Below are 27,836 nucleotides of genomic sequence, written 5' to 3' on the forward strand. Positions count from 1 at the left end.
CTTTACACATGGAAATAACTACACCGCTATCTCTATAAACATGGAAATATCTACACCGCCATCTGTATGAACATGGAAATATCTGCACCGCCATCTGTATGAACATATAAATATCTACACCGCCATCTGTATTAAGATGGAGATATCTTCAACGCTATGTGTATAAACTTGGAAATATCTACACCGCTATCTGTATAAACATGGAAATATCTACACCGCTATCTGTATAAACATGGAAATATCTACAACGCTACTTGTATAAACATGGAAATATCAGCACCGCTATCTGTATGAACATGGAAATATCTACACCACTATCTCTAAGAACATGGAAATATCTACACCGCTATCTGTATGAACATGGAAATAGCTACAATGCTATCTGTATGAACATGGAAATATCTACACCACTATCTGTATGAACATGGAAATATCTAAACCGCCATCTTTATGAACATGGATATATCTACACAGCCATCTGGATCAACATGGAAATATCTACACCGCTATCTGCATGAACATGGAAATACCTACACCGCTATCTGTGTAAACATGCATACATCTTCACCGCAATCTGTATAAGCATGGAAATATCTACACCGCTATCTGTATGAACATGGAAATATCTACACCGCTATCTGTTTGAACATGGAAATATCTAAACCACTATCAGCATGAAAATGGAAATATCTACACAGATATCTGCATATACATGGAAATATCTACACAGCTATCTCTTTACACATTGAAATAACTACACCGCTATCTGTATGAACATGGAAATATCTACACCGCCATCTGTATGAACATGGAAATATCTGCACCGCCATCTGTATGAACATATAAATATCTACACCGCCATCTGTATTAAGATGGAGATATCTACACCGCTATCTGTATGAACATGGAAATATCTACACCGCTATCTGTATAAACATGGAAATATCTACACCGCTATCTGTATAAACATGGAAATATCTACACCGCTACCTGCATAAACATGGAAATATAAGCACCGCTATCTGAATGAACATGGATATATCTACACAGCCATCTGTATCAACATGGAAATATCTACACCACTCTCTGTATGAACATGGAAATATCTACACCGCTATCTGTATGAACATGGAAATACCTACACCGCTATCTGTTTGAACATGGAAATATCTACACCGCTATCTGCATGAAAATGGAAATATCTACACTGCTCTCTGCATATACATTTAAATATCTACACAGCTATCTCTTAACACATGGAAATAACTACACCGCTATCTGTATGAACATGGAAATATCTACACCACCATCTGTATGAACATGGAAATATCTGCACCGCCATCTGTATGAACATGGAAATATCTACACCGCAATCTGTATGAACATGGAAATATCTACACCGCTATCTGTATGAACATGGAAATATCTACACTGCTATCTGTTTGAACATGGAAATATCTAAACCGCTATCTGCATAAAAATAGAAATATCTACACAGCTATCTGCATATACATGGAAATATCTACAAAGCTATCTCTTTACACATGGAAATAACTACACCGCTATCTCTATAAACATGGAAATATCTACACCGCCATCTGTATGAACATGGAAATATCTGCACCGCCATCTGTATGAACATATAAATATCTACACCGCCATCTGTATTAAGATGGAGATATCTTCACCGCTATGTGTATAAACTTGGAAATATCTACACCGCTATCTGTATAAACATGGAAATATCTACACCGCTATCTGTATAAACATGGAAATATCTACACCGCTACCTGTATAAACATGGAAATATCAGCACCGCTATCTGTATGAACATGGAAATATCTACACCACTATCTCTAAGAACATGGAAATATCTACACCGCTATCTGTATGAACATGGAAATAGCTACAATGCTATCTGTATGAACATGGAAATATCTACACCACTATCTGTATGAACATGGAAATATCTAAACCGCCATCTTTATGAACATGGATATATCTACACAGCCATCTGGATGAACATGGAAATATCTACACCGATATCTGCATGAACATGGAAATATCTACACCGCTATCTGTGTAAACATGCATACATCTTCACCGCAATCTGTAGAAGCATGGAAATATCTACACCGCTATCTGTATGAACATGGAAATATCTACACCGCTATCTGTTTGAACATGGAAATATCTAAACCGCTATCAGCATGAAAATGGAAATATCTACACAGCTATCTGCATATACATGGAAATATCTACACAGCTATCTCTTTACACATGGAAATAACTACACCGCTATCTGCATGAAAATGGACATATCTTCACCGCCATCTGTATGAACATGGATATGTCTACGCAGCCATCTAGATGAACATTGAAATATCTACACCGCGATCTGTTTGAACATGGAAATATCTACACCGCTATCTGCATGAAAATGGAAATATCTACACTGCTATCTGCATATACATTTAAATATCTACACAGCTATCTCTTTACACATGGAAATAACTACACCGCTATCTGTATGAACATGGAAATATCTACACCGACATCTGTATGAACATGGAAATATCTGCACCACCATCTGTATGAACATATAACTATCTACACCGTCATCTGTATTAAGATGGAGATATCTACACTGCTATCTGTATAAACATGGAAATATCTACACCGCTATCTGTATAAACATGGAAATATCTACACCTCTATCTGTATAAACATGGAAATACCTACACCACTACCTGTATAAACATGGAAATATCAGCACCGCTATCTGTATGAACATGGAAATATCTACACCGCTATCTGTATGAACATGGAAATATCTACACCGCTATCTGTATGAACATGGAAATATCTACACCGGTATCTGTATGAACATGGAAATATCTACACCGCTATCTGTTTGAACATGGAAATATCTACACCGCTATCTGTATGAACGTGGAAATACCTTCACCGCCATGTGTATGAACATGGATATGTCTACAAAGCCATCTAGATGAACATGGAAATATCTACACCGCGATCTGTATGAACATGGAAATATCTACACCGCGATCTGTATGAACATGGAAATATCTATACCGCTATCTGTGTAAACATGCATACATCTTCACCACCATCTGTATAAACATGGAAATATCCACACCGCTATCTGTATGAACATGGAAATATCTACACCGCTATCTGTTTGAACATGGAAATATCTAAACCGCTATCTGCATAAAAATAGAAATATCTACACAGCTATCTGCATATACATGGAAATATCTACAAAGCTATCTCTTTACACATGGAAATAACTACACCGCTATCTCTATAAACATGGAAATATCTACACCACCATCTGTATGAACATGGAAATATCTGCACCGCCATCTGTATGAACATATAAATATCTACACCGCCATCTGTATTAAGAGGGAAATATCTTCACCGCTATGTGTATAAACTTGGAAATATCTACACCGCTATCTGTATAAACATGGAAATACCTACACCGCTATCTGTATAAACATGGAAATATCTACACCGCTACCTGTATAAACATGGAAATATCAGCACCGCTATCTGTATGAACATGGAAATATCTACACCACTATCTCTAAGAACATGGAAATATCTACACCGCTATCTGTATGAACATGGAAATAGCTACAATGCTATCTGTATGAACATGGAAATATCTACACCACTATCTGTATGAACATGGAAATATCTAAACCGCCATCTGTATGAACATGGATATATCTACACAGCCATCTGGATGAACATGGAAATATCTACACCGCTATCTGTAGGAACATGGAAATATCTACACCGCTATCTGTATGAACATGGAAATATCTACACCGCTATCTGTATGAACATGGAAATATCTACACCGCTATCTGTATGAACATGGAAATATCTACACCGCTATCTGTTTGAACATGGAAATATCTACACCACTATCTGCACGAACATGGAAATATCTTCACCGCCATCTGTATGAACACGGATATGTCTACGCATCCATGTTGATGAACATGGAATTATCTACACCGCGATCTGTATGAACATGGAAATATCTACACCGCTATCTGTGTAAACATGCATACATCTTCACCGCTATCTGTATAAACATGGAAATATCTACACCGCTATCTGTATGAACATGGAAATATCTACACCGCTATCTGTTTGAACATGGAAATATCTAAACCGCCAGCTGCATAAAAATAGAAATATCTACACAGCTATCTGCATATACATGGAAATATCTACAAAGCTATCTCTTTACACATGGAAATAACTACACCGCTATCTGTATCAACATGGAAATATCTACACCGACATCTGTATGAACATGGAAATATCTGCACCGCCATCAGTATGAACATATAAATATCTACACCACCATCTGTATTAAGATGGAGATATCTACACTGCTATCTGTATAAACATGGAAATATCTACACCGCTATCTGTATAAACATGGAAATATCTACACCTCTATCTGTATAAACATGGAAATATCTACACCACTACCTGTATAAACATGGAAATATCAGCACCGCTATCTGTATGAACTTGGAAATATCTACACCGCTATCTGTATGAACATGGAAATATCTACACCGCTATCTGTATGAACATGGAAATATCTACACCGCTATCTGTATGAACATGGAAATATCTACACCGCTATCTGTTTGAACATGGAAATATCTACACCGCTATCTGTATGTACGTGGAAATATCTTCACCGCCATCTGTATGAACATGGATATATCTACACAGCCATCTGGATGAACATGGAAATATCTACACCGCTATCTGCAAGAACATGGAAATATCTACACTGCTATATGCATATACATTTAAATATCTACACAGCTATCTCTTTACACATGGAAATAACTACACCGCTATCTTTATGAACATGGAAATATCTACACCGCCATCTGTATGAACATGGAAATATCTGCACCGCCGTATGTATGAACATATAATTATCTACACCGCCATCTGTATTAAGATGGAGATATCTACACTGCTATCTGTATAAACATGGAAATATCTACACCGCTATCTGTATAAACATAGAAATATCTACACCCCTATCTGTATAAACATGGAAATATCTACACCGCTACCTGAATAAACATGAAAATATCAGCACCGCAATCTGTATGAACATGGAAATATCTACACCGCTATCTGTATGAACATGGAAATATCCACACCACTATCTGTATGACCATGGAAGTATCTACACCGCTATCTGTATGAACATGGAAATATCTACTCCGCTATCTCTTTGAACATGGAAATTTCTACACCGCTGTCTGCATGAAAATGGAAATATCTACACAGCTATCTGCATATACATGGAAATATCTACACAGCTATCTCTTTACACATGGAAATAACTACACCGCTATCTCAATAAACATGGAAATATCTACACCGCCATGTGTATGAACATGGAAATATCTGCACCGCCATCTGTATGAACATATAAATATGTACACCGCCATCTGTATAAAGAAGGAGATATCTACCCCGCTATCTGTATAAAGATGGAAATATCTACACCACTATATGTATAAACATGGAAATATCTACACCGCTATCTGTATAAACATGGAAATATCTTCACCGCTACCTGTATAAACATGGAAATATCAGCACCGCTATCAGTAAGAACATGGAAATATCTACACCGCTATCTGTATGAACATGGAAATATATACACCGCTATCTGTATGAACATGGAAATATCTACACCGCTATCTGTATGAACATGGAAATAACTACACCGCTATCTGTTTGAACATGGAAATATCTACACCGCTATCTACATGAAAATGGAAATATCTACACTGCTATCTGCATATACATTTAAATATCTACACAGCTATCTCTTAACACATGGAAATAACTACACCGCTATCTGTATGAACATGGAAATATCTACACCACCATCTGTATGAACATGGAAATATCTGCACCGCCATCTGTATGAACATGGAAATATCTACACCGCAATCTGTATGAACATGGAAATATCTACACCACTATCTGTATGGACATGGAAATATCTACACCGCTATCTGTATGAACATGGAAATATCTACACCGCTATCTGTTTGAACATGGAAATATCTACACCGCTATCTGCATGAACATGGAAATATCTTCACCGCCATCTGTATGAACATGGATATGTCTACCCAGCCATCTAGATGAACATGGAATTATCTACACCGCGATCTGTATGAACATGGAAATATCTACACCGCTATCTGTGTAAACATGCATACATCTTCACTGCTATCTGTATAAACATGGAAATATCTACACCGCTATCTGTATGAACATGGAAATATTTACACCGCTATCTGTTTGAACATGGAAATATCTAAACCGCTATCTGCATAAAAATAGAAATATCTACACAGCTATCTGCATATACATGGAATTATCTGCAATGCTATCTCTTTACACATGGAAATAACTACACCGCTATCTCTATAAACATGGAAATATCTACACCGCCATCTGTATGAACATGGAAATATCTGCACCGCCATCTGTATGAACATATAAATATCTACACCGCCATCTGTATTAAGATGGAGATATCTTCACCGCTATGTGTATAAACTTGGAAATATCTACACCGCTATCTGTATAAACATGGAAATATCTACACCGCTATCTGTATAAACATGGAAATATCTACACCGCTATCTTTATGAACATGGAAAGAGCTACACCACTATCTCTATGAACATGGAAATATCTACACCGCTATCTGTTTGAACATGGAAATATCTAAACCGCTATGTGCATGAAAATGGAAATATCTGCACAGCTATCTGCATATACATGGAAATACCTACACAACTATCTCTTTACACATGGAAATATCTACAGAGCTATCTGTATGAACATGGAAATATCTTCACCGCCATCTGTATGAACATGGATATATCTACACAGCCATCTGGATGAACATGGAAATATCTACACAGCTATCTGTGTAAACATGCATACATCTTCACCGCTATCTGTATAAACATGGAAATATCTACACTGCTATCTGCATGAACATGGAAATATCTACACCGCTATCTGTTTGAACATGGAAATATCGACACCGCTATCTGCATGAAAATGGAAATATCTACACAGCGATCTGCATATACATGGAAATATCTACAAAGCTATCTCTTTACACATGGAAATAACTACACCGCTATCTCTATAAACAAGGAAATATCTACACCACCATCTGTATGAACATGGAAATATCTGCACCGCCATCAGTATGAACATATAAATATCTACACCACCATCTATATTAAGATGGTGATATCTACACCGCTATCTGTATAAACTTGGAAATATCTACACCGCTATCTGTATAAACATGGAAATATCTACACCGCTATCTGTATAAACATGGAAATATCTACACCGCTACCTGTATAAACATTTAAATATCAGCACCACTATCTGTATGAACATGGAAATATCTACACCACTATCTCTATGAACATGGAAATATCTACACCGCTATCTGTATGAATATGGAAATAGCTACACCACTATCTGTATGAACATGGAAATATCTGCAGCACTACCTGTATGAACATGGAAATAACTACACCTCTATCTCTATGAACATGGATATATCTACACAGCCATCTGGATGAACATGGAAATATCTACACCGCTATCTGTATAAACATGGAAATATCTACACCGCTAACTGTATAAACATGGAAATATCTGCACCGCTACCTGTATAAACATGGAAATATCAGCACCGCTCTCTGTATGAACATGGAAATATCAGCCCCTCTATCTGTATGAACATGGAAATATCTACACCGCTATCCGTATGAACATGGAAATATCTTCACCGCCATCTGTATGAACATGGATATATCTACACAGCCATCTGGATGAACATGGAAATATCTACACCGCTATCTGTATGAACATGGAAATAGCCACACCGCTATCTGTATGAATATGGAAATATCTACACCACTATCTGTATGAACATGGAAATATCTACACCGCTATCTGCATGAAAATGGAAATATCTACTCAGCTATCTGCATATTCATGGAAATGTCTACAAAGCTATCTCTTTACACATGGATATAACTACACCGCTATCTCTATAAACATGGAAATATCTACACCGCCATCTGTATGAACATGGAAATATCTGCACCGCCATCTGTATGAACATATAAATATCTACACCGCCATCTATATTAAGATGGAGATATCTACACCGCTATCTGTATAAACCTGGAAATATCTACACCGCTATCTGTATAAACATGGAAAGATCCACATCGCTATCTGTATAAACATGGAAATATCTACACCGCTACCTGAATAAACATGGAAATATCAGCACAGCTATCTGTATGAACATGGAAATATCTACACCGCTATCTGTACGAACATGGAAATATCTACACCGCTATCTGTATGAACATGGAAATAGCTACACCGCTATCTGTATCAACATGGAAATATCTACACCACTATCTGTATGAACATGGAAATATCTACACCACTATCTGTATGAACATGGATATATCTACACAGCCATCTGGATGAACATGGAAATATCTACACAGCTATCTGTAAGAACCTGGAAATATCTACTCCGCTATCTGGGTAAACATGCATACATCTTCACCGCTATCTGTATAAACATGGAAATATCTACACCGCTATCTGTATGAACATGGAAATAGCTACATCACTATCTCTATGAACATGGAAATATCTACACCGCTATCTGTTTGAACATGGAAATATCTAAACCGCTATCTGCATGAAAATGGAAATATCTGCACAGCTATCTGCATATACATGGAAATAACTACACAACTATCTCTTTACACATGGAAATAACTACAGAGCTATCTGTATGAACATGGAAATATCTTCACCGCCATCTGTATGAACATGGATATATCTACACAGCCATCTGGATGAACATGGAAATATCTACACCGCTATCTGTATGAACATGGAAATATCTACACAGCTATCTGTGTAAACATGCATACATCTTCACCGCTATCTGTATAAACATGGAAATATCTACACTGCTATCTGAATGAACATGGAAATATCTACACCGCTATCAGTTTGAACATGGAAATATCTACACCGCTATCTGCATGAAAATGGAAATATCTACACAGCGATCTGCATATACATGGAAATATCTACAAAGCTATCTCTTTACACATGGAAATAACTACAGCGCTATCTCTATAAACAAGGAAATATCTACACCACCATCTGTAGGAACATGGAAATATCTGCACCGACATCTGTATGAACATATAAATATCTACACCGCCATCTATATTAAGATGGTGATATCTACACCGCTATCTGTATAAACATGAAAATATCTACACCGCTATCTGTATAAACATGGAAATATCTACACCGCTATCTGTATAAACATGGAAATATCTACACCGCTACCTGTATAAACATTTAAATATCAGCACCACTATCTGTATGAACATGGAAATATCTACACCGCTATCTCTATGAACATGGAAATATCTACACCGCTGTTTGAATATGGAAATAGCTACACCACTATCTGTATGAACATGGAAATATCTACAACACTACCTGTATGAACATGGAAATAACTACACCTCTATCTCTATGAACATGGATATATCTACACAGCCATCTGGATGAACATGGAAATATCTACACCGCTATCTGTATAAACATGGAAATATCTACACCGCTAACTGTATAAACATGGAAATATCTACACCGCTACCTGTATAAACATGGAAATATCAGCACCGCTCTCTGTATGAACATGGAAATATCAGCCCCTCTATCTGTATGAACATGGAAATATCTACACCGCTATCTGTATGAACATGGAAATATCTACACCGCTATCCGTATGAACATGGAAATATCTTCACCGCCATCTGTATGAACATGGATATATCTACACAGCCATCTGGATGAACATGGAAATATCTACACGGCTAACTGTATGAACATGGAAATAGCTACACCGCTATCTGTATGAATATGGAAATATCTACACCACTATCTGTATGAACATGGAAATATCTACACCGCTATCTGTATGAACATGTAAATATCTTCACCGCCATCTGTATGAACATGGATATATCTACACAGCCATCTGGATGAACATGGAATTATCTACACCACTATCTGTATGAACATGGAAATAGCTACACCGCTATCTGTATGAGCATGGAAATATCTTCACCGCCATCTGTATGAACATGGATATATCTACACAGCCATCTGGATGAACATGGAAATATCTACACCGCTATCTGTATGAACATGGAAATAGCTACACCGCTATCTGTATGAGCATGGAAATATCTTCACCGCCATCTGTATGAACATGGATATATCTACACAGCCATCTGGATGAACATGGAAATATCTACACAGCTATCTGTATGAACATGGAAATATATACACCGCTATCTGTGTAAACATGCATACATCTTCACCGCTATCTGTATAAACATGGAAATATCTACACTGCTATCTGTATGAACATGGAAATATCTAAACCGCTATCTGTTTGAACTTGGAAATATCTACACCGCTATCTGCATGAAAATGGAAATATCTACACAGCTATCTGCATATACAGGGAAATGTCTACAAAGCTATCTCTTTACACATGGATATAACTACACCGCTATCTCTATAAACATGGAAATATCTACACCGCCATCTGTATGAACATGGAAATATCTACACCGCTATCTGTGTAAACATGGAAATATCTACACCGATATCTGTGTAAACATGGAAATATCTACAACGCTATCTCTGTAAACATGGAAATATCTACACAGCCATCTGTAGGAACATGTAAATATCTACACCACTATCTCTATAAACATGGAAATATCTACACTGCTATCTGTATAAACATGGAAATATCTACACCGCTATCTGTGTAAACATGGAAAGATCTACACCGCTGTCTCTGAAAACATGGAAAGATCTACATCATTATGTGTATAAAGACGTAAATATCTACACCGCTATCTGTATAAACATGGAAATATCTACACAGCCATCTGTAGGAGCATGTAAATATCTACACAGTTATCTGCATACACATGGTAATATCTACACCGCTATCTGTATAAACTTGGAACTATCTACACCGCTATCTGTGTAAACATGGAAATATCTACACCGCCATCTCTTAAAACTTGGAAATATCTTCACCGTTATGTGCATAAACATGGAAATATCTTCTCCGTCATCTGTATAAACATGGAAATATCTACACCGCCATCTCTTTGAACATGAAAATATCTACACAGCCAACTCTATTAACATTGAAATATCTACACCGCTATCTGTGTAAACATGGAAATATGTACACCGCTATCTGTGTAAACATGGAAGTATCTACAGGGCTATCTCTATAAACATGGAAATATCTTCACCGCCATCTGTATGAACATGGAAATATCTACATCGTGATCTGTATAAACATGGAAATATCTACACCGCTATCTGTATAAACATGGAAATATCTACACCGCTATCTCTATAACCATGGAAATATCTACACCGCTATCTGTATAGTCATGGAAATAGCCACACTGCTATCTGTATAGACATGGAAATATCTACACCGCTATCTGTGTAAACATGGAAATATCTACAAAACTATCTGTGTAAACATGGAAATATCTACACCGCTATCTATACAAACATGGAAATATCTACACAGCCATCTGTAAGGAATATGTAAATATCTACACTGTTATCTGTATTCACATGGAATTATCTACACCGCTATCTGTATGGACATGGAAATGTCTAAACCGCCAACTCTATAAACATGGAAATATCTACACCGCCATCTGTATGGGTATGGAAATATCTACACCGCCATCTGTATAAACATGGAAATATCTACACCGTTATGTGTATAAAGATGGAAATATCTTCACTGCTATCTGTAAAAACATGGAAATATCTACACCGCCATCTGTATGAACATGGAAATGTCTAAACCGCCAACTCTATAAACATGGAAATATCTACAGCGCCATGTGTTGGAACATAGAAATATCTACACCGCTTTCTGTATAAACATGGAAATATCTACACCGCTATCTGCATAAAAGTGGAAATATCTTCACCGCTATCTGCATAAACTTGGAAATATCTACACCACTATCTTGTAAACATGGAAATATCTAAAAAAACAACTGTGGGAACATGGAAATATCTACACCGCTATCTCTATAAACATGGAAATATCTACACCGCTATCTGTATAAACATGGAAATATCTACACAGCCATCTGTAGGAACATGTAAATATCTACACAGTTATCTGTATACACATGGAAATATCTACACCGCTATCTGTATAAACATGGAAATATCGACACCTCTATCTGTGTAAACTTGGAAATATCTACACCGCTATCTGTGTAAACATGGAAATATCTACACCGCTATCTCTAAAAACATGGAAAGATCTACACCATTATGTGTATAAAGATGGAAATATCTACACCGCTATCTGTATAAACATGGAAATATCTACACCGCCATCTGTATGAACGTGGAAATGTCTAAACCGCCATCTCTATAAACATGTAAATATCTAAACCGCCCTCTGTAGGAACATGCAAATATCTACAACGCTATCTGTTTAAACATTGAAATATCTACACCGCTATCTGCCTAAAAGTGGAAATATCTACACCGCTATCTGCATAAACTTGGAAATATCTACACCGCTATCTGTGTAAACATGGAAATATCTAAACCACCAACTGTAGGAACATGGAAATATCTACACCACTATCTCCGTAAGCATTGACATATCTGCACCGCTATCTGTATAAACATGGAAATATCTACACAGCCATCTGTAGGAACATGTAAATATCTACACCACTATCTCTATAAACATGGAAATATCTACACTGCTATCTGTATAAACATGGAAATATCTACACCGCTATCTGTGTAAACATGGAAAGATCTACACCGCTATCTCTGAAAACATGGAAAGATCTACACCATTATGTGTATAAAGACGGAAATATCTACACCGCTATCTGTATAAACATGGAAATATCTACGCAGCCATCTGTAGGAACATGTAAATATCTACACAGTTATCTGTATACACATGGAAATATCTACACCACTATCTGTATAAACACGGAAATATCTACACCGCTATCTGTGTCAACATGGAAATATCTACACTGCTATCTGTGTAAACATGGAAATATCTACACCGCCATCTCTTAAAACTTGGAAATATCTTCACCGTTATTTGTATAAACATGGAAATATCTTCACCGTCATCTGTATGAACATGGAAATATCTACACTGCCATCGATATAAACATGGAAATATCCACACCGCCATCTGTTTGAACATGAAAATATCTACACCGCCAACTCTATAAACATTGAAATATCTACACCGCTATCTGTATAAACATGGAAATATCTACACCGCTATCTGTGTAAACATGGAAATATCTACACCGCTATCTGTGTAAACATGGAAGTATCTACACCGCTATCTCTATTAACATGGAAATATCTTCACCGCCATCTGTATGAACATGGAAATATCTACATCGCCATCTGTATAAACATGGAAATATCTACACTGCTGTCTCTATAAACATGGAAATATCAACAACGCTATCTGTATAAACATGGAAAATCTTCACCGCTATCTGTATAAACATGGAAATATCTACACCGCTATCTCTATAAACATGGAAATATCTACACCGCTATCTGTATAAACATGGAAATATCCACACCGCTATCTGTATAGACATGGCAATATCTACACCGCTATCTGTGTAAACATGGAGATACCTACACCACTATCTGTGTAAACATGGAAATATCTACACCGCTATCTGTACAAACATGGAAATATCTACACAGCCATCTGTAGGAATATGTAAATATCTACACCCTTATCTGTATACACATGGAATTATCTACACCGCTATCTGTATGAACATGGAAATATCTACACCGCTATCTGTGTAAACATGGAAATATCTACACCGCTATCTGTGTAAACATGGAGATATCTACACCGCTATCTCTATAAACATGGAAATATCCACACAGCCATCTATATAAACATGGAAATATCATCACTACGCTCTGTATAAACCTGGAAATATCTACACTGATATCTCTATAAACATGGAAACATCTACACCGCTTTCTCTATAAACATGGAAATATCTACACCGCTATCTGTGTAAACATGGAAATATCTACACCGCTGTCTGTGTAAACATGGAAATACCTACACTGCTATATCTATAAACATGGAAATATCTTCACCGCCATCTGTATGGGTATGGAAATATCTACACCGCCATCTGTATAAACATGGAAATATCTACACCGTTATCTGTGTACACATGGAATTATCTACACCGCTATCTGTATAAACATGGAAATATCTACAATGCTATCTGTGTAAACATGGAAATATCTACACCGCTATCTCTATATACATGCAAATATCTGCACCGCTATCTGTGTAAACATGGAAATATCTACACCGATATCTCTGTAAACATGGAAATATCTACACAGTTATCTCTGTAAACATGGAAATATCTACAGAGTCATCTGTATAAACATGGAAATATCTACACCGCTATCTGTGTAAACATGGAAATATCTACACCGCTATCTCTAAAAACATGGAAAGATCTACACCATTATGTTTATAAAGACGGAAATATCTACACCGCTATCTGTATAAACATGGAAATATCTACACCGCCATCTGTATGAACGTGGAAATGTCTAAACCGCCATCTCTATAAACATGTAAATATCTACACCGCCCTCTGTAGGAACATGGAAATATCTACAACGCTATCTGTTTAAACATTGAAATATCTACACCGCTATCTGCCTAAAAGTGGAAATATCTACACCGCTATCTGCATAAACTTGGAAATACCTACACCGCTATCTGTGTACACATGGAAATATCTACACCACCAACTGTAGGAACATGAAAATATCTACACCGCCAACTCTATAAACATTGAAATATCTACACCGCTATCTGTATAACCATGGAAATATCTACACCGCTATCTGTGTAAACATGGAAATATCTACACCGATATCTGTGTAAACATAGAAATATCTACAACGCTATCTCTGTAAACATGGAAATATCTACACAGCCATCTGTAGGAACATGTAAATATCTACACCACTATCTCTATAAACATGGAAATATCTACACTGCTATCTGTATAAACATGGAAATATCTACACTGCTATCTGTGTAAACATGGAAAGATCTACACCGCTATCTCTGAAAACATGGAAAGATCTACATCATTATGTGTATAAAGACGTAAATATCTACACCGCTATCTGTATAAACATGGAAATATCTACACAGCCATCTGTAGGAGCATGTAAATATCTACACAGTTATCTGTATACACATGGAAATATCTACACCGCTATCTGTATAAACATGGAACTATCTACACCGCTATCTGTGTAAACATGGAAATATCTACACCGCCATCTCTTAAAACTTGGAAATATCTTCACCGTTATGTGCATAAACATGGAAATATCTTCTCCGTCATCTGTATAAACATGGAAATATCTACACCGCCATCTCTTTGAACATGAAAATATCTACACAGCCAACTCTATTAACATTGAAATATCTACACCGCTATCTGTGTAAACATGGAAATATGTACACCGCTATCTGTGTAAACATGGAAGTATCTACAGGGCTATCTCTATAAACATGGAAATATCTTCACCGCCATCTGTATGAACATGGAAATATCTACATCGTGATCTGTATAAACATGGAAATATCTACACCGCTATCTGTATAAACATGGAAATATCTACACCGCTATCTCTATAACCATGGAAATATCTACACCGCTATCTGTATAGACATGGAAATAGCCACACTGCTATCTGTATAGACATGGAAATATCTACACCGCTATCTGTGTAAACATGGAAATATCTACAAAACTATCTGTGTAAACATGGAAATATCTACACCGCTATCTATACAAACATGGAAATATCTACACAGCCATCTGTAGGAATATGTAAATATCTACACCGTTATCTGTATACACATGGAATTATCTACACCGCTATCTGTATGGACATGGAAATGTCTAAACCGCCAACTCTATAAACATGGAAATATCTACACCGCCATCTGTATGGGTATGGAAATATCTACACCGCCATCTGTATAAACATGGAAATATCTACACCGTTATGTGTATAAAGATGGAAATATCTTCACTGCTATCTGTAAAAACATGGAAATATCTACACCGCCATCTGTATGAACATGGAAATGTCTAAACCGCCCACTCTATAAACATGGAAATATCTACAGCGCCATGTGTTGGAACATAGAAATATCTACACCGCTTTCTGTATAAACATGGAAATATCTACACCGCTATCTGCATAAAAGTGGAAATATCTTCACCGCTATCTGCATAAACTTGGAAATATCTACACCACTATCTTGTAAACATGGAAATATCTAAAAAAACAACTGTGGGAACATGGAAATATCTACACCGCTATCTCTATAAACATGGAAATATCTACACCGCTATCTGTATAAACATGGAAATATCTACACAGCCATCTGTAGGAACATGTAAATATCTACACAGTTATCTGTATACACATGGAAATATCTACACCGCTATCTGTATAAACATGGAAATATCGACACCTCTATCTGTGTAAACTTGGAAATATCTACACCGCTATCTGTGTAAACATGGAAATATCTACACCGCTATCTCTAAAAACATGGAAAGATCTACACCATTATGTGTATAAAGATGGAAATATCTACACCGCTATCTGTATAAACATGGAAATATCTACACCGCCATCTGTATGAACGTGGAAATGTCTAAACCGCCATCTCTATAAACATGTAAATATCTACACCGCCCTCTGTAGGAACATGGAAATATCTACAACGCTATCTGTTTAAACATTGAAATATCTACACCGCTATCTGCCTAAAAGTGGAAATATCTACACCGCTATCTGCATAAACTTGGAAATATCTACACCGCTATCTGTGTAAACATGGAAATATCTAAACCACCAACTGTAGGAACATGGAAATATCTACACCACTATCTCCGTAAGCATTGACATATCTGCACCGCTATCTGTATAAACATGGAAATATCTACACAGCCATCTGTAGGAACATGTAAATATCTACACCACTATCTCTATAAACATGGAAATATCTACACTGCTATCTGTATAAACATGGAAATATCTACACCGCTATCTGTGTAAACATGGAAAGATCTACACCGCTATCTCTGAAAACATGGAAAGATCTACACCATTATGTGTATAAAGACGGAAATATCTACACCGCTATCTGTATAAACATGGAAATATCTACGCAGCCATCTGTAGGAACATGTAAATATCTACACAGTTATCTGTATACACATGGAAATATCTACACCACTATCTGTATAAACACGGAAATATCTACACCGCTATCTGTGTCAACATGGAAATATCTACACTGCTATCTGTGTAAACATGGAAATATCTACACCGCCATCTCTTAAAACTTGGAAATATCTTCACCGTTATTTGTATAAACATGGAAATATCTTCACCGTCATCTGTATGAACATGGAAATATCTACACTGCCATCGACATAAACATGGAAATATCCACACCGCCATCTGTTTGAACATGAAAATATCTACACCGCCAACTCTATAAACATTGAAATATCTACACCGCTATCTGTATAAACATGGAAATATCTACACCGCTATCTGTGTAAACATGGAAATATCTACACCGCTATCTGTGTAAACATGGAAGTATCTACACCGCTATCTCTATTAACATGGAAATATCTTCACCGCCATCTGTATGAACATGGAAATATCTACATCGCCATCTGTATAAACATGGAAATATCTACACTGCTGTCTCTATAAACATGGAAATATCAACAACGCTATCTGTATAAACATGGAAAATCTTCACCGCTATCTGTATAAACATGGAAATATCTACACCGCTATCTCTATAAACATGGAAATATCTACACCGCTATCTGTATAAACATGGAAATATCCACACCGCTATCTGTATAGACATGGCAATATCTACACCGCTATCTGTGTAAACATGGAAATACCTACACCGCTATCTGTGTAAACATGGAAATGTCTACACCGCTATCTGTACAAACATGGAAATATCTACACAGCCATCTGTAGGAATATGTAAATATCTACACCCTTATCTGTATACACATGGAATTATCTACACCGCTATCTGTATGAACATGGAAATATCTACACCGCTATCTGTGTAAACATGGAAATATCTACACCGCTATCTGTGTAAACATGGAGATATCTACACCGCTATCTCTATAAACATGGAAATATCCACACAGCCATCTATATAAACATGGAAATATCATCACTACGCTCTGTATAAACCTGGAAATATCTACACTGATATCTCTATAAACATGGAAACATCTACACCGCTTTCTCTATAAACATGGAAATATCTACACCGCTATCTGTGTAAACATGGAAATATCTACACCGCTGTCTGTGTAAACATGGAAATACCTACACTGCTATATCTATAAACATGGAAATATCTTCACCGCCATCTGTATGGGTATGGAAATATCTACACCGCCATCTGTATAAACATGGAAATATCTACACCGTTATCTGTGTACACATGGAATTATCTACACCGCTATCTGTATAAACATGGAAATATCTACAATGCTATCTGTGTAAACATGGAAATATCTACACCGCTATCTCTATATACATGCAAATATCTACACCGCTATCTGTGTAAACATGGAAATATCTACACCGATATCTCTGTAAACATGGAAATATCTACACCGTTATCTCTGTAAACATGGAAATATCTACAGAGTCATCTGTATAAACATGGAAATATCTACACCGCTATCTGTGTAAACATGGAAGTATCTACACCGCTATCTCTAAAAACATGGAAAGATCTACACCATTATGTTTATAAAGACGGAAATATCTACACCGCTATCTGTATAAACATGGAAATATCTACACCGCCATCTGTATGAACGTGGAAATGTCTAAACCGCCATCTCTATAAACATGTAAATATCTACACCGCCCTCTGTAGGAACATGGAAATATCTACAACGCTATCTGTTTAAACATTGAAATATCTACACCGCTATCTGCCTAAAAGTGGAAATATCTACACCGCTATCTGCATAAACTTGGAAATACCTACACCGCTATCTGTGTACACATGGAAATATCTACACCACCAACTGTAGGAACATGAAAATATCTACACCGCCAACTCTATAAACATTGAAATATCTACACCGCTATCTGTATAACCATGGAAATATCTACACCGCTATCTGTGTAAACATGGAAATATCTACACCGATATCTGTGTAAACATGGAAATATCTTCAACGCTATCTCTGTAAACATGGAAATATCTACACAGCCATCTGTATGAACATGGAATTATCTACCCTGCCATCTGTATGAACATGGATACATCTACACCGCTATCTGTATAAACATGGAAATATCTACACCGCCATCGGTAGGAAAATGAAAATATCTACACCGCCATCTGTATGAACGGGGAACTATGTACACCACCATCTGTATCAAGATGAAAATACCTACACCGCCATCTGTATCACAATGGAAATATCTGCACCGCCATCTCTATAACAATGGAAATATCTAAACCGCCGTCTGTATGGAAATGGAAAAATCTACACCACCATCTGTATAAAGGTGGAAATATCTACACCGCTATCTGTGTGAACATGGAAATATCTACAACGCTATCTGTAAAAACATGGAAATATCTACCCCTCCATCTGTATAAACATGGAAATATCTACACCGCCATCTGTAGAAACATGGAAATATCTACACCGCCATCTCTATAAACATGGAAATATCTACATAGCTATCTGTATAAACATTTAAATATCTACACCGCCATCTCTATAAACATAGAAATATCTACACCGCCATCTGTATGAACATGGAAATATGTACACCGCCATCTGTATAAATGTGGAAATATCTACACCGCTATCTGTATGAACATGGCAATATGTACACCGTTACCTGTATTAACATGGAAATATCTACACCGCTATCTGTATAAACATGGAAATATCTACACCGCTGTCTCTATAAACATGGAAATATGTGCGCCGCTATCTCTATAAATATAGAAATATATACACCTCTGTCTCTATAAACGTGGAAATATCTACAATGCTATCTGTATAAACATGGAAATATCTACACCGCTATCTGTATAAACATGGAAATATCTACACCGCTATCTCTATAAACATGGATATATCTACACCGCTATCTCTATGAACATGGAAATATCTACACCACTATCTGTATGAACATGGAAATATCCACACCGCTATCTGTATAGACATGGAAGTATCTACACCGGTAACTGTATAAACATGGAAATATCTACACCGCTATCGGTATAAATGTCTGTATTTGCTCTTAATTTATACCCAAGGCTGGGATGTTTCATATGATAAAAAGACCTAATACAGAAATAGACTATATTTGGTCTGGCAATTGATCTCTGCAATAATCAAACCTCAAAGACAATCAAACCTGAAATCTAAGCTACATATTAAATAGCTTGGTTTTTAGGTTGCACGTTGCTGTGTATGCTGGCTTCATAGAAAATGCAAGTAGCAATGGCCATTTTTTAATAGTCATTAGCCTTGAAGCTCTCCTACTTTTGAATCACATAGAAATAGAAATCAAATCTCACTAGATTTTTTTTTTTGAAACAGGGTCTGGCTTGGTTGCCCAGGCTGAAGAGCAGGGCATGATCTTGGCTCACACCTCTGCCTCTCGGACTCAAGCCATCCTCCCACCTCAGCCTTGGAGTAGCTGGGACCACAGGCATGTGCCACCATACCCAGCTAATATTTTTATTTTTGTACCAATGGGGTTTGTCATCTTTCCCAGGCAGGCCTCAAACTCCAAGACTCAAGCAATACACCTGCCTTGAATTCCCAAAGTACTGGGATTACAGGCGACAGCCACTACGCCCAGCAACTAAACTTCTAAAAATCAGTTTTACATAAAATTATCTAAGCGTGCAAGGAAAGATAAGAAGCCTAAGGAACCAGTGAGTTGAAGAATAAATGCAGTTTAAATCATACATGTAAACAACATGATGTGATGTGGTAGGAATCATCTAACATGCTTTAAAGCATGAGTAAAAGGTCTTTACTTAGAAAACTGGATCTTAGTTTAGGATATCTTTAGATAAGAGTATGAAAAGTCATATCATATTGATAAGTAAAGTGCTTCCTTTGGCTAATTTTAAGGATAGGACATTTACTTTCATATAATTCATAGGAATCTTAGACTTAAAAATAAAATTTCCCTTCTCAAATCCTTACTTTTATACTTTTTTGCATTTCTTTCACTTTTGTGTTAATGGCCTATGTCTCAACATATGCCTTCTGGAAACACATACTTTGTTTCCAGCCTCTTCAGAGAACCATCACTCCAATTCCTAGGCTTCTGAAGAAGCAGACCCAAGCTTATAATTATTACATATTTCCAAATCTAGGTGACCAACAAAAATTGATACTTTTCCCATCATACCTTTAAGTTAAAAATCAGGTGTATGCTGAGAGGTAAAGACCCAAGAGTGTTGGTTGTCTAATTGTGCAGCTGTATAAACAAATCTTAATGCTTGAAAATATTCAAAGGTTATTCTCACGTTGATTGTTGGTAACTATGTGTAACAACATGAAAAGAAAAAAAAATCAAAGAATTACGTCTGAGGATAATACACAATCTCTAAGGGTAAGAAGAGCAACAAAAATTCTGCTTCAATTACCACTGAAATAATATATTTATCCTGTAAAATCTATGGTGGCTGGTTGTAAAAATTAGGCATTAGCAAACTGATAAAGATTTTTTAATGAAAACATTATGAAACATAGTTTTTAAAAAGTTAAATACACCCACACCAGTTTTTCACATTCTTTGGGCTGCTTTAATGCTGCCATTAAATAATTGATTTAGTTGTGACATAGATCCTATGTTCCATGGAGTCTACCATTCATAAAGATGCAATGTAAGGTAACAAAAATATAAATTGTGTGTGTGGGGAGGAGAAGTCAAGAGTATTTTTATGTGACAGAAGTTAAGTTGTTATCAGTGTAAAATAGTCTGTTACAAATACAGGACTCTGTATGTTAGTTTCACTAACCAGAAAGAAAGAAATTACAGCAGATACACACACACACACCAAAAAAGGGAAAAGAAACAAAGCTTAGCACCACAGAAAACCACCAAACTAGAGGGATAAACAATAAGAAAGGAAGAAGTGAACAAGTAATCTAAAAAACAACTAATGAAATGGTAGAAGGAAGTCCTAATTTATCAATAATAAACTTCAATAGAAGTGGATTAAACTCTACTTAAAAGATATAAAGTGGATGAATGGATTCGGATAGCAAAACCCACCTATATGCTGCCTACATGATACTTACCTCACTATTAAAGACAAATAGACTGAAAGTGAAGAGATGGAAAAATATATTTTATGCAAACAAATGAAAAGCAAGCAGGAGTAGCCACAGTCATGTCATATTTTAAAAGGCTTTAAATAAAAAAAACTATATAAAAAAAGAATGTCACTGTATAATGAAATGATAAAAGGCCCAATTCAATAAGAGGACATAACATATATATTACTTAGGTGTAACTATATATGTACCCAACACCAGAACAACCAGATATATAAAGCAAATATTAGATTTAAAGGTAGAGATAGACTGCAATACAATATTAGTAGGAAATTTCAACACTCCACTTTAAAAATGGACAGATTCTATGAAGAGAAAATCAACCAAAAAATGACAGACTCAAACTATCCCATAGACCAAATGGACCTAGCAGGTAAAGAAGATCTCACCTGATATGGTTTGGCTGTATATCTCCACCCAAATCTCATCTTGATTATAGCTCCCATAATTCATACATGTTGTGGGAGGGAACCAGTGGGAGATAATTGAATCATGGGGGCGGTTCCCCCATACTGTTCTTGTGGTAGTGAATACGTCTAACAAGATCTGATGGTTTTATAAGGGGGAACCCTTTCACTTGGTTCTCAATTCTATTTTGTTTGCTACCATGTAAGATGTGTCTTTCGCCTTCCATCATGATTGGGAGACCTCCCCAGCCACGTGGAACTATGAGTCCACTAAACCTCTTTTTCTCTGTAAATTACCCAGTCTCGGGTATGTCTTTATCAGCAGTATGAAAACAGACTAATACATCATCCAACAGCTGCAGAATACAAATTATTCTCAACTGTACACCAAACATTCTCTAGGACCAATCATACATTATGACACATAATAAGTCTTAACAAACTTAAGAAGACAGATATCATATGAAGTATCTTTTCTGATTACAGGGATATAAAGCCAGAAATCAACAACAGGAAAGCCCTTGGAAATTTTATAAAAACATGGAAATTAAATAGCACGCACCCAAGAAATCAATAGGTCTCATTAAGACATTAATAGGAAAATTTCAAAAGTCACTGAGACAAGTAAGAATGAAAATCCAACATACCCAAACCTATGGAACGTAGCAAAAGCAGTTCTAAGAGGGAAATTTATAGCAATAAAAGCCTACACCAAAAAAGAAGAAAGATTTTCAAATCACAAAGCAAAATTATACACTTCAAGTAACTAGAACATCAAAAACAAACTAAACCCAAAATTGGTAGAAGGAAGGAAATAATAAAGCTCACAGCAGATATAAATGAAACAGACACTAAAAAATATTTCAAAAGATAAATAAGACAAAGTGTAAAGGTAAAACTGACAAACCTTTAGCTAAACTAAGACAAAAGGAGAGAAAATTCAAATAAATAAAAGATGAAAAAGGAGACATTACAACTGATACACCACAGAAATAGAAGGGATTGTAAGACATTACTCATAACTATATGCCAACAAATTTGATAGTGTAGAATAAAATGAATAAATTTCTGCACACATACAACTACCCAGATTAAATTGTGAGGAAATATAACATCTGAACACATCAAGAATGAGTTTGGAAATTGAATCAATAATAAAACATCTTCCATCAAAACAACAACAACAACAACCAACACCCAGGACCTGATGTCTTCACTGCTGAATTCTACCAAACAGTTAAAGAATAACTACCAATTCTCCACAAACTTTTCCACAAAAGTAATGAGGAAGGAATACTTCCATACTCATCTTATGAGGCTCGCAATATCCTGATTCTAAAACCAGACAAAGACACGCACAAAATGAAAATAACAGGCCAATATTCCTGAAGAACATAGATACAAAAATTCTCAACAAGATACAAGTGAACTGACTTCGACAGCACACTAAAAAGAGTATTCACTATAATCAAGTGGGGTTCATCCCAGGGATGAAAGGATGGCTTAACATGCACAAATCAGTAAATATGATACACCACCACAATAGAAAGAAGAACAAAAACCATGTGATCATTTCAACAGATGCAAAAAGAACACTTGACAAAAGTCAACATTCCTTTATGATAAAAACTGTCAAGAAAGTAGGTATAGGAGTGTACCTCAACGCAGTAAAGGCCATAGGTGACAAACCCACAGCTAACATCTTATTTATGGTGAATAGTTAAATGCTTTTCCTCTTTGATATGGAGGAAGACAAGGATGTCAACTTCTACCACTTCTATTTAGCATAGTACTGGAGGTCAGAGCCAGAGCAATTAGACAAAAGAAATAAATAAGAGGGATCCAAACTGGAAAGAAGGAAGTCAGATTGTTTCTGTTTGTAGAAAATGTGATCTCACATACATATGTATACATCTATATATATGATCATATAGATATATATGATCTCTCTCTCTTTAGGGTTCTTTCTATATATACTTATATAGAGTGAGAACCCTAAAGACTTGACCAAAAACTACTAGAAATCATAAATAAATTCAGTAAAGTTGTAGTATACAAAATCAACACAGAAAATTCAGTGGTGTTTCTATACACTAATAGTGAACTATCTGAAAAAGTCATCAAGAAAGGAATTCCATTTACAATAGCTACCAAGAAATCTGCAGATAAATTTAATCAAGGTCGTGAAAGATCTCTACAATGAAAACTATAACACACTGATGGAAAAATTTACGATCCACAAAAAATGGACACTATATACTCATGGAATGGAAGAACTGATACTATTGAAATGACCATACTAACAAAATGTCCTACAGATTCAATGCAATCCCTATCAAAATACCAATGAAATTCTTCACAGAAATAGAAAAAAATACCCTAAAATTTGTATGAAACCAGAAAAGACCCCAAATAACCAAAGCAATCCTGTGCAAAAATAACAAAGCTGGAGGCACCACACTACCTGACTTCAAAATATACTACAAAGCCATAGTAAGCAAAACAGCATGGCACTGCCATAAAGCAAACACATAGACCAATGGAAGAGAATATACAGCTCAGAAATAAATTCTCATACCTAAAGTCAACTGATTTTCCAAAAAGGAGTCAAGAGCACACACAGGGGTAAAGACAGTCTCTTCATTAAATGGTACTGAGAAGATTGGATATCTACATGTGGGATAATGAAATTAGACCCCTATCTTTTACCTTATACAAAAATCAACTCAAATGCGATTAAAGACCTAAAGGTAAGATTGAAAACTATGAAAAACTACTAGAAGATAACATGTGGGAAATTCTCTATAACTTTGGGTTCTACAAGGATTTTTTAAATGAGACGTCAAAAGCACAGGCAACAAAAGCAAAAAGAGATAAATGGGGTTTCATCAAACTAAAATGCTTTTGCACAGCAAAGGAAACTTAACAGAGTGAAAAAACAACTTACAGAATGGGATACAATATTTGCAAACTATACATCTGCTAAGGAGTTAATGCCCAGATTATATAACAAACTTAAACAACTCAACAGCAAAAACATAAATAACTTATTTAAAAATGGGCAAAACTGGGAGGCTGAGGCAGGCGGATTGCCTGAGGTCAGGAGTTTGAGACCAGCCTGACCAATATGGTGAAATCATTTCTCTACTAAAAATACAAAAATTTAGCCAAACATGATGGCGTGTGCCTGTAACCCCAGCTACTCAGCAGGCTGAGGCAGGGGAATTGCTTGAACCAGGGAGATGGAGGTTGCCGTGAGCCCCGATTGCACCACTGCACTCCAGCTTGGGCAACAGAGCAAGACTCCTTCGCAAAAAAAAAAAAAAAAAAAAAGGACAAAATAAACTAAAAGAAATGCCACAAGAGAAAATATAGAAAGGGTCAAGACGAATATATAATAAAATCATGTTCAACATCACTAACCATCAGGGAAATGCAAATCAAAACCGCAATGAGATACCAGTTCACCCATTAGAATGGCTATTAGCAAAAAGGTAAAAGATAACAAGAGTTGGCAAGGAAGTGGAGAAAACGGAACACTTACGCACTGTTGATGGGGTTGTAAACTAGTACAACCATTAAGCAAAACTTTATGGAAGTTCGCTAAAAAATAAAAAATAAAAAAAAAAAACAATCATTCGATCACATAACCCAGCAATCCCACTACTGGGTATATATCCATAGGAAATGAAATCATTGTGTTTGAAAAATATCTGCACTCTTATGTTTACTGTAGCACTATTTCTAATAATCAGATATGGAATCAACCTATGTGTATAAAAACAAACAAGTGAATTATATATATATAATATATATTATGTATATTATATATAATACATATTATGTATATTATATATAATATATTATGTATAATATATAATATATTATATATTAATATATTATTAATATTAATATATTATATATTAATATTAATAATATCAATAATAAATAATAATTATTAATAATTAATTATAATTAATATTAATATTAATATATTATTAATATATAATATATATTGTATGTATAATATACATTATATATTATGTATATTTTATATATAATACATATTATGTATATTATATACATAATATATATTATGTATATTATAATATATATAATGTATAATGTATATAATATACGTTATGTATATTATATATAATATACATTATGTATGTTATGTATATTATATATTACATATAATATATATTATTATTATATATAATTATATATAATTATAATTATAATTATATATAATTTTATGTGTAATTATAATTACACATAAAATTAATTATAATTATATATAATTTTATGTGTAATTATAATTATACATAAAATTATATATGTATATATATATATATATATATGGACACACACACAATGAAATACTATTCAGCCATAAAAAAAGAATGAAATTCTGCCAGTTGCAACAACATGGATGACCCTGTAGGATACAATGTTAAGTGAAATAAGCCAGACACAGAAAGCAAATACCACATGATCTCGCTCATATGTGGAATCTTAAAAAAAAATGTTAATAGAGAAGTAGAGTAGAATAGTGGTTACCAAACAGTGAGGAAGAAGTGGGGAGGGCAAAATGGAGATAGATTGGTTAACAGTT

This window comes from Gorilla gorilla, chromosome X (genome assembly GCF_029281585.2).
Source record: "Gorilla gorilla gorilla isolate KB3781 chromosome X, NHGRI_mGorGor1-v2.1_pri, whole genome shotgun sequence".
In the NCBI taxonomy this organism is placed as follows: Eukaryota; Metazoa; Chordata; class Mammalia; order Primates; family Hominidae; genus Gorilla; species Gorilla gorilla.